Source organism: Podarcis tiliguerta, assembly GCF_965153285.1.
Source record: "Podarcis tiliguerta genome assembly, chromosome: 11".
Lineage (NCBI taxonomy): Eukaryota > Metazoa > Chordata > Lepidosauria > Squamata > Lacertidae > Podarcis > Podarcis tiliguerta.
In genome coordinates, this window is record NC_139544.1 from 23,837,366 (window position 1) to 23,849,006 (window position 11,641).

An 11,641-nucleotide genomic window follows, 5' to 3' on the forward strand; every position below is an offset into this window, starting at 1 on the left:
ACTGGGGAAACCAGTGGCGGGTAGTTCCAAGGGTGGAACTGAAACAACAGGGGAGTGTTATATGTATAACAACTGTTTGTTTTCTTCTCTGGGTCAAGCTTTGCTCGCAGCACACATTGAATCAAATGGGGGAGGTTGTTACGATATTGAAGCAATGATGCTGCAAGCTGATTGCTGGGAAAAGTCATGTGATGTTGGGAGTGTCTGTGGGAAACAGACAGCACCGGAATTAGCTCAGAGTGTAATATGAGCTGCACAGGAAGTGCTTGTTGGAGTCGTCTGCTGGAGGTTGATGAGAGCAGACATGATTTTTGTAACACTGCAGAGACAGAAATAAAGCCATGTAAATACGTTTCTGTCTTATCTCTTTCCCCTGCCGGGGGGGCAGGAAAGAGTGGTGTGTTCTTCTCACGCTGAGAAGGATCGCCTATCGCGACCTCTGCCTGGTCTTTGCTGGGAGAGCAGACCGGGAGGTCAACAGGAGACCGAGCCGGGTGCCTGGGAGAGATGCCAGTTTCTGCTGATAAAGGCTCGGAATCCAACAGAATGCACATAATGAGTCACTCTGAGGGATTGCTGGAGGGAGTTTTCAACTGTATGATGGCGTGTGACATCTCTTCCCTATCCCATACATGAAAAGAAATAGGAGTGAAAATGCTAATTGCCATCGAATTTATAACTGTAAGATAAGAGAGTAGCATGTGACATCTATATGGGGAAAGTTGATGATAATGTTGATACTACAAAACATTAATTAGTGTCTGCATCCTAAAATGTTTACAATTTGAACTGAAAACAGACTTGATGTGTTTTGGACATTGTCCTATGGTCCATGGAAGGGTGTGCCAACTCCCAAGGGTCATACGATAAGGAGGAGGAGTTTGGACTTGATATCCTGCCTTTCCCTCCCCTTAAGGAGTCTCAAAGCAGCTAACAATCTCCTTTCCCTTCCTCCCCCACAACAAACACCCTGTGAGTTGAGTGAGGCTGAGAGACTTCAGAGAACTGTGACTAGCCCAAGGTCACCCAGCAGCTGCATGTGGAGGAGCGTGGAAGCAAACCCGGTTCACCAGATTACGAGTCCACCGCTCTTAACCACTACACCATGCTGGAGAACATCCTTCCTGAGAACACAGAGGAAGGAGACCTCCACCACCTCAGTACCTGTCAGGGATCACGTTGAGGAAGGCTGCACTGAGGAGGAATGATGGGAATCTCCCCCTACTCCTGATCAGGATCCCGAATCTTCCCAGGAGCAGTGGGACAGTATAGATTTGGAACAGTGGTTTGCCGAGGGACATAGTTCAGAAGGCAGAAGTTGGGAAGAACTGGGTGGTGAACAGTTAGGAGGAGAAGAACTGGGAGAGAGAGAGTTAACAGACTCTCTCTGGCTGGAAAGCGTAAATCTGCCCAGCCCAAGGTCACGATGAGCAGATAAGGTGGCAGCGCAGAAAGCAAACTGGTTGCGAGATCAAGTGGCAAGATGAGGTAGTAATGTGAATGACTAGGAAGGAAGTGGGTGGGACCCTTAATTTGGAGCACCTTCATTCCTAAGAATGGATTCTTTGTTCTTTCGCTGTGATTATTAAAAATTCTAACTGGTAGAATTTTCTTTTGCTTTGTTCTGCTTATCTACTGTCAAGGGGGGGGGGGCGGAGGAAGAAGAGTCCCTGAAGGAGGGAAAGCTGGGTCTGGGTGGGGTTTTTTTGGATCTGCTTGATCCAAAGCCCTTCTATTTTCTTGACACACCTCTGAAATGGGGAGAAAGTACATTAGTCCTGGATTTGATATACTAAAAATTCTGGGAAGGATTCCAGAAGAGAGAGGCAAGCAGGGAGGCAAAAACTACCTCAAGGCCTGCTCTAGCTCCACTTTCCCAATTCCTCCAAGGGTGATCCATCAACTGCCTTGTGGTCAACTGATCTTGGTGCGTTTCTAATGTATTGTTTGTTCTATTTTTTACTATGTGTAACTGAATGCTCCTTGCGAGCCACCTTGGCATGATTTATATCCTGAAATGCCAAGTATAAATACTTGTGATAAATAAATAAATTGCAGCCGGGGAGGATCTGAAAAGAAAAGAAATCAAAAATAGCCAATGTAGTGAAAGCAAACAAGAGATCATTGCCCTCTTCGGGATTTTGCCCTGCTACTATTGGACTGATGGGGCTTTCAGTTTGGAGGTTCTTGCAGCTTGGAATCTCTCACCACCATCAGGGTAAGTTTGCTCTGCTGGAGTCTTTGTTTATATCTTTCCTGTATATTGTAAAAATAATTCTGTGACCTGCATTCCTTACCATTACAGAAACTGAAATCCAAAGAAAGTCACTCACTATACCTCTGTCTTTGCAGCTGCCCTGCTAATAATGGAAAAATCCATATAGCAGAATCTGTGTTTTGGAATCTGGTTAAAACTATCGCTACTCTTCGTCCCCCACCCCCTAAATAGAGTTATTGATAAGCTGCCTGTGTAAGCTGTCAATGGCAAATTCACAGAGATGCTATAAATATCTGTGTTAAAATGTAAAATGACTTCCCCTCCCCAAAATGCAAGCCTTTTGGTATCACGTAATTGACTCATACCCTTCTGCCCTGAGAATGAAAATTGTGCCGTTATTATGATAGATTAGTCTTCATTTCACTGCATTCAGATTCAACTTGCTTAATCAATGCTTTTGCGTGATAAAAGAAGAACTTCAGACATCCTGTCTACACTTGTCTCTTTTCCATTAACTATATATTAATGGAGGAGACTTTTAAAAGTTATAGGCATATATCATCAGATGAGATGTCAGAATAAGCCAAATTAGACAATAATCAATGTAAAATAATTGATGGCAGTTCTCAAGTGAAATTACAGTGCACAGCAAAAGAGTAATTTTTAAAATTAGAAGAGCAAAGAGGACATAAAGACAGAAAGTGATGAACGGGGGGGGGGGGAGCTTTGGGAATGGAGTATCAATGTAACATAAAATGCAAAATGAGCCGTGCTAATTGTTGAATAAACGCGTCTCAGTTGCAAAGCTATAGTGACAAAATTCCTACTTTGGAGTAACGGCAACCCTGATTGCCTCTGACTCTATTATTTATTTATTCAATATTTCTTTGTCTGACTCTTCAGCTCCAAAGGGTTCCCAGAGTATCTCACAAAGCGTGTTCTCAATAAAGGAGAGCACGTGTTGCGGATGGGGACGGTCAAAACACTCTGTGGTAAGTAGGCAGGTTGGTATTAATGGGCCTGTTTGGATTCTGTTGCTGGGGCAAAATAGATGTTGCCAATTTAGGGGTGGGATCAGAGGGTATTTAAGCAGGGTCCACAGCAAGCTACTTTCTCTTTCGCTGTGGACATCGGATCAGTACCGAGCAGTCAGCTGGAGATCGGTTGTATACAACCCCTTGATTTCGCTTTCCCCCCCACCTTGTTCCCCCTTTTATTTCCCTTTTCCTTCCTTTTGTCTTTATTGTTATTCTACCTTTTTCTACCCGGTTCTGTTAATTTTATTTTCTTTGGAGAGGCTTCAGGCCTGGCTCGTGCCCTCAAGTTTGGGCCTACCGTGAGGAGTTGGGGGCCCGCGGGCCTAGGGGCTTGCTGGGGGGGGGCACCAGGGCAACTTCCCAGCCCCGTTTTCGGCCCGCTTAGCGGCCGCGTGTCGCAGGCTCGCGTCGGGGAGTCTCCCGGCCCTTTTGGGCCTTGGTTGGGCTAGCGTGCACCGAGGCCCACCTTTTAGCGGGGGCGGCGTGGGCGGCTCGGGGGGCCGCGCGGCGCAGGGAGCGGATCGGACCGCGCCGGCGGCTTAATCGCGGCGGTTTGGCCGCCCCCCGTAGCGGGCCCCCTCGCGGCTGCGCTTCCCTCCTTTTTCCCCCCCCTCCCCCCCCACCCCACCCCCGTTCCCTGGCGCCTGGGGAGGCAGCTCGCCACCCGAACTTACCAGGGTCGGTGGGAAGGGGGCTTTCAGGCCGCTCCCCGGTCGCTGCGGCGGCGGCTGGGGCGCGGGGGTTTTTTGCGCCACGCGGCGACCATCCAGAGGGCTGTTTTGCAGCAGGAGGGCCTGTGGGGCGCCTCCGCTTAGCGGATTGCGTTTCGGCGCGCTTGAGCGCGGTTGGGCCTACAAGCCTGCATCGAAGAGGCGCCATTTTGGGGGGCATTTTTGGCGGGAGCGCCATTTTGCCCCATATTTTGGTGGCGTCGGCCTTTGGCGGCCATTTTGGGTAAAGGCAGGGAGTTTTGAATTTGAACGGTTCCCTTAGTGGCCGTTCTGTGTAAGTGCAGGCCAATTCAGTATTGGTAGTGGCTGCCTGTGGCCGTTTTTGAACGCATTATATTGTTTTTGGGGCAATTGTTGGTGGCTGATACCTGGAAAGCATTTATTACTAGTTTACATTACTGTGTGGTGTTTTGGCTGCTCATTGCTGGGGCAGTTGGGTTTGCCGCTTCTGCTACAGTTTTATTTATTTTATTAATTCTGTTTATTTAATTTGTTAATTTCATAATTTGACTTATTCCTTTATTTTTCTATAATAGTAGTAGGAATGGCTCCCAAGAGAAAGGCGGCCCCAGGGTGGCCCGGACCACTGTCCTCAGCGAAGCGACCTATCAGAGGCCCATCCCAGGCCTTGCGTTCTCCGGAAACAAGTCCGTCTTTGAGGCGTCTTCAATCCATGGTCACTGATCTGGCTGACGACCCAGTGGCTTTGGCGCACGTGGAGGCTGAGATGGAAGGCCTGGTGCAACGCTGTTCAACGTCACCGGCCCCTTCCGCAACGCCAGCTCATCCTGTGGACGCATCGTCCCCGGCATTGTTCTCCAGCGAAGATGAAGGAGGGAATCCTTCGGATGAGGGTTTCTTACCTGATACCCAACTGACTCAGTCCCCGGTCTTACCGGTGACCCAGGCAGCCCCGACAAGGGCGCGGAGGGGAGTCAGAAGGGCACTCAGGCGAAGAGCCTCCGCCCGGGCCAGGGCTATACGGAACCCCTCAACGCAGTCTTTAACAGCCCTGAGGTCGGTGCCGGGTCATTCACAAGTTGTCTCCTTTCAGTCGGTTTCAGGCTCTGCCCGGCATGACGATGGTTCGGAGTCATCAGTCGAGGACAGCCTTCCCCCACCGCCAAAGGCCTCTTCCGGCGGGCGTCGGCGCCATAGAAGGAGTGCCAGAAGACGCGCCAAGAGGAGGCGGAGGGACACCTCTTCTTCTTCCTCAGGTACTTCGTCCCAGAGCTCTAGTAGCGATGAGGAAGCCTCTCTTAAGCTTTATTGGGGTTTTGGAGAGGCTTCAGGGCTCCCGAAATGGGCGTGGGAGCGTAGGGCAAATTCACACAGGGCAAAGTATGGGGCGGTGCAGGAATGCCGGGAAGGGGTCCTGGTGCCTGAAGTGAAGGTCTCCACCAATTCAGCCAGAGATATTATTCCTGGCGCGCACTTGTCCGCCAAGTTGCGCTCCAGGATTTTGGATGGCCGTTATGTGGATATATTTAGCCTGGCCCCCTCATCGGAGGGTCAGGACTCGCAGGAGAAGGCCATGGCCTCGTCTAGGAAGCGGGTGACTGTGGCTAAGGCGGATAGGACATTTGAACGCTGGTTGGACAGCTTCCAGGTCTTCGCTGGAGTGGTGTCAGCAGCTTATCCTAGGAGGTCTCTGCACTTATGGGTGTATCAGACTATAGTCCGTTCGGCCTTTACGATGGCTGGACAATCCGCCGCGATATCTTATGATGAGAACTTTAGGCGCAGGGCTGCTAAGATCCCAACGGCCCGTTGGGACCGGAAAGATCTGGATGTCTGGACCACCTATGTGGCTCCGAGTATCGACAAAAAGACACCGGAACCGCAGAAACCTAAGGCTGGCCCTGTGCGGCCAGGTCGCAAGTTGTTTTGCTGGGATTTTAATAAGGGCACTTGCCAACGGCAATTTTGCAGATACTCCCATGTTTGTGAGAAGTGTTCCGGTAGCCACCCGGCCTCCGCTTGTGCTGGGGGACGGCGGCCTTTTCGTAAAGGCGGGGGCGCTCAGCAGCCCTCAAAGTCTGCTCCACAAGCCCCAGTGGTTGGGGCAGGAAAGTAGTGTTCTCCTTACGTTGGCCGATACCCCGGTCCGGCTTCAGCCATTGCTTAACTTGTTGCAATCCTACCCGGACCGGGATGCAGCGGCCTATTTGAGTGATGGTTTTTTGTTCGGTTTTAGAATCCCGGTAGTTTCAGCCCCAGTAGCAAGGAACCCTGCGAACCAGAAGTCTGTCAAAGATATGCCAGATGTGGCGCGCAAGAAGATAGGGAAGGAGCTGGCCTTACGTCGTATGGCTGGCCCCTTCGTGGTTCCCCCATTTCCTAATTTGCATGTCTCCCCTTTGGGTATAGTTCCTAAGAAGGCTCCTGGGGAATTTCGCCTAATCCATAACCTTTCACACCCTAGGGGCACATCAGTAAATGATGTTATTCCCCCGGAGCTTTGCTCGGTGAAGTATGCTACTCTTGATCATGCGATCAAGATGATTCGGAGGTTTGGGCCTGGTGCCCTTATGGCCAAATGCGACATTGAATCTGCATTTCGCCTGCTTCCAATTCATCCCGACGACTTCTGGTTGCTGGGTTTCCATTTTGATGGGGGATATTATATTGACAAGGCCATGCCCATGGGCTGCTCGGTGGCCTGTGCCGCCTTTGAGTGTTTTAGTTCATTCCTGGATTGGGCATTGCGTAAAAGGACGGGGCTGGGAGGAGTCACGCATTATTTGGATGATTTTTTATTGGTCTCAGCCAGTGATACGGGAGACTGCGTGGTGTTATTGCAGGCCTTCGCGGCTCTAACGGAGGAGCTGGGTGTGCCATTGGCGGCTGAAAAGACTGAGGGTCCTTCCACGCAACTGACGTATTTGGGTATCTTGCTGGATACCGTGGCTCAAACTTCCAGTTTGCCGGTAGATAAGATATTCACCTTACAGGCGGTCATTGAGGAGATGCTTCCTTTGAGAAAGGTTACCTTGCGACAGCTGCAGTCGTTGCTGGGACACCTGAACTTCGCCTGTAAGGTGGTAGCTCCAGGACGACCATTCTGTTCTCGCTTGGCCAGACTTATGTCGGGCTTGAAAGCCCCGCAGCATAGGGTGCGCCTCTCTAGTCAGGTGCGGGCTGACCTCCGCATTTGGCTGGAATTCCTAGCGGAATTCAATGGGGTGTCTCTGTGGCAGGACACTCTGAACTTGCAGAATGATTTTCAGGTGCATTCGGATGCCGCGGGGTCGTTGGGGTTTGGCCTGTTTTGGGACGGTAGGTGGTGCGCTGAGCACTGGCCGCCGGCATGGCGTGGGGAAGCTATAACTCGGGACCTAACTTTTCTTGAGTTTTTTCCCATTGTAGTGGCCGTGCATCTGTGGGTCGAGCATTTCAGGGACCGTCGAGTTTGCTTTTGGTCTGATAACCAGGCGGTGGTGAACGTACTAGCTAAGCAGTCTTCACGATCTCCTAGGGTATCTGCCCTGTTACGGGCTTTTGTTTTACATTGCCTGCGTTTCAATATCGTGTTTTCTGCCCGTTTTGTGCCTGGTGTATCTAACAAGATTGCTGATGCTCTGTCCCGTTTTCAGATGGAGCGCTTCAGGTCCCTGGCGCCAGGGGCTCGAGACCGTCCGGAATTTTTCCCGGATCATCTCTGGAACCTTGGCAGCACTTAGTTTTACAGGGAGTAGCTGCATCTGTCGCTCCCTCCACTTTGCGGTCTTATAAGAAGGCCTGGACTGATTTCTTGCAGTTTACGGGGCGGTCCGTTGCTGGGGCGGTCAGTACCCCCCACTCTACCTCTCAGGTACTGCAGTATTTGGCGCATCTGTATCAGATGCATCGTGCAGCTAGGACAATGAGAATTCATGTGGCAGCGATTTCCTTCTTTAGCAAGGCATTTTTTAATAAGGATCCCTGTCGGAAGTTTGTAGTGAGGAAAGCTCTGGAGGGCTGGGGACGACTTCGTCCATCTAGGCCAACTTCCAGGCGGCCCATCACGTTTGATTTGCTAACAAGGATACGCAGCAAACTGAGGAGTATTTGTTGGACTAAATTTGAGGCTCGGCTATTTTCCGCAGCCTTTTCGTTAGCATTTTTTGGGGCCCTAAGGGTAGGGGAGGTGGTCCTTGAACCTAGACGGGATGGAGGTTCGAGGGGTTTATTGTTGCAGGACGTGAGGGTGTCTCCGTCCGAACTGCAAGTTAATGTCAGAAGCTCAAAAACTGATCAGCTGGGAAGGGGAGCGGTTATTCGGCTCCCGGCAACTGGAGAGGTGGGCCCTTGCCCTGTCAAAGATCTCCAAAAGTTTTTGGCTGTACGACCTCCAGGTGAGGGCCCCTTGTTGCTACACGAGAATGGGCAATCGTTGACAAGACACCAGTTCACTAAGGTATTACGCAAAGCTATTGCAGCATGCGACCTTACGGCTTCTGAGTTCGCTCCTCATTCCTTCCGGATTGGGGCAGCTACGACAGCCGCTCATTGGGGTCTAACGGCAGAAAGGATTAAGAATCTGGGCCGTTGGAAGTCGGATGCCTTTAGGGGTTACGTTCGAAAATGATGTGTTTTCGTGTGCTTACGTTTTCTGTTTCCACCCTAGGCCCTGTGGCTATACGCATCTGGATTGTGGGGCACAGTATTGTGCATTGGGCGGCTAGCAGAGCTCGACAGTCCGGATTGGGTGCAGGCCTTGGTCTTCCGCAGCACGTACGGGTGTCTTGGATCTCCAGACGGGGGATGCTGTGGAAAGAACTTTTACCGCTTATAAAGAGGCGTGCTTCCTTGGATGGCCCTCCTACGGCGATGGTGGTACAGCTGGGAGAGAATGATATGGTCTCCTCCTCCTGTTTTGTTCTACGTGCGGTTATGTTACAAGATGTGAGGGATTTGGCTGCCTTGCTGCCCAATACTAAAATAGTTTGGTCACAGTTGCTTCAACGTCGCATTTGGCGGGGTAGTCCCTGCCCGGCTGCCACCGAACGGGTTAGGAAGCGGATTAACTCCGCGGTGAGCAAATTGGTGGTTGAGTTGGGTGGGCTTGTGATTCCTCACCCTCTCCTTACATTTAAGGCTGTTGAATTTTATAGGATGGATGGGGTTCATCTTTCCTCAGTTGGGAATGACATTTGGTTGAATTCGGTGGTGGCCAAGTTGAAGGAATGGTTGGGTTTGTGAGTGGTTGGCGGCGAGCGTAAGAGCTCGAGTGGCGGTTAGGCATTGGTTTAAATTGGTTGGTGGAGGGGTATGGATTGGCTGTGCCTGCCCCTCAAAAGCTGCTGCTGCACGGGAATTCCGTTAAAGGAATTCAGGGGCTTACCATCCTTTCGTCCAAACCCCTGGAATCGGGTTTGGGCCGTGTAAGCCCCTAGGAGCATGCGGGGAGAAGCTGAGGGTCTGTGCCGCAGCTCCAGTTATCCCTGATCTTGTTCCTCCACACTGGCTTCCGCTGGAATCCGGGAGTCAGTGCTGTCCCCAGGCGGGGGGGACAGATAGTCATAACCAATGCCTAAGCAACCACTCATAATTTGTATGATAATAAAGTTGTGGCCAAAATTTATGCCAAAAACCTTAAACAAAAATCATGTGTGATGTGTGAGTTATTGGGGAAGGGTGTTTTGGGGGACCTCAGCACGCAAAGCGTGTTCTCAATAAAGGAGAGCACGTGTTGCGGATGGGGACGGTCAAAACACTCTGTGGTAAGTAGGCAGGTTGGTATTAATGGGCCTGTTTGGATTCTGTTGCTGGGGCAAAATAGATGTTGCCAATTTAGGGGTGGGATCAGAGGGTATTTAAGCAGGGTCCACAGCAAGCTACTTTCTCTTTCGCTGTGGACATCGGATCACCCGCCCGCCCTCCCTTGTTTGGGCTTGCGCTTTTGACCTTGCTATCGCCTGTCTAGGGGTCGTCCGCATTGGTGCGGGGGCATAGTAGGAATTTTCCTGATTGGCTGATTAGCGTGTGCCTTTCGGGTTTTGCCTACTACGTAGCAAATCGTCACAACTTGTAAGGTTGGCGGTTAGGCATTGGTTTAAATTGGTTGGTGGAGGGGTATGGATTGGCTGTGCCTGCCCCTCAAAAGCTGCTGCTGCACGGGAATTCCGTTAAAGGAATTCAGGGGCTTACCATCCTTTCGTCCAAACCCCTGGAATCGGGTTTGGGCCGTGTAAGCCCCTAGGAGCATGCGGGGAGAAGCTGAGGGTCTGTGCCGCAGCTCCAGTTATCCCTGATCTTGTTCCTCCACACTGGCTTCCGCTGGAATCCGGGAGTCAGTGCTGTCCCCAGGCGGGGGGGACAGATAGTCATAACCAATGCCTAAGCAACCACTCATAATTTGTATGATAATAAAGTTGTGGCCAAAATTTATGCCAAAAACCTTAAACAAAAATCATGTGTGATGTGTGAGTTATTGGGGAAGGGTGTTTTGGGGGACCTCAGCACGCAAATCAGCCACAGAAATCAACAATCAATTCACCGATTCACCAAATATGTATAAAATGGCAAAACAGTAAAATGAAGTATTAAAAACAGCCAGATTAAGACATATAACTACTTGTTAAAGTAGCATCTAAAAGATCAGTTAAAAAAAAACAGCCCTGGAAAGTTGTTGTTTTTTCTTTAAGATTAAGCACCAGACTATTACTTGATAGAGAAAGCAACCCTACAGTGATGGTGGAAGATTCCAAGGGTGAAGACCATCAAATTCAAAGTGTTGGAGTCTTTGTCCAAAGGGAGGGAAAAGCAGGAAGCCAGCCCTGGGGCTGTCAAATTTTCTCCCCTGTTTTCAGTATGTGTCAGAAGAATGGGAGGACTGTGAATATGGAAGTCTGTTGTTGTTTCAAAGCCTACTCTGAAATAAAAAATGCTTTTTCCTTCTTATGTTGGTAATCTTCAAAAAGAGCACATCAAACCAGACAATGTTTCCATTTTGTCATGAGATGCTGAGCTGAGAGGAAGCATCTTGCCTAAAGCAAGATTGTTAAAAAAACCCCAAAACCCAAAACTAACTATGTATCTATTGGGTGCCTCTTTCCCTCTGTCCCTTTATTTAGAAACATCTCCTCACATCATGAACCAGCTCCAACCCTCAGGCCATCTAACTGTCCAGTGCCTTCTGTATGATGCCTCAAACCACCCCAGGATTGAGGCAAGCTCTCCACTGTGCTGGTAAATACAAGCCACCCAGCTACCTATTGTGCAAGAGGAAACAAATGTGATTAACGTCAGCTGGAATTAAAACCAGTTGGAAAGGCAAGGCAGTACAGTGGTATTTCCATCATAAAGTTTGGGTTGCTTTGCAGCAGAGACCTGGACGAGGAGAGCAGGAAGTCCTGACAGAAGACAGCCAAAGAAAAGATGCCAAGGAGGCAAGGAAGGTAAGCCAGCTCAACATCTGCCTGTCTTCTACCACTTTCCCAGCTAGGTGTTTTCCAAACACCTAGTGCTACACTCCAGTGCCACACCAGCCCCGGAATCTAACTCCCACCCCCATAATGTTCCAGGTGATAATGTGAACATGCACCTAAGTACAAAGTGTGGTTTCTAGATGAGACAATTCAGGAATTATTTAGTATGATGCGGTTCTAGAATATTTTTGTCTAGCATGTGTGTATTTATTTCTAACTAACCTCATGGGTTCAATACAACTC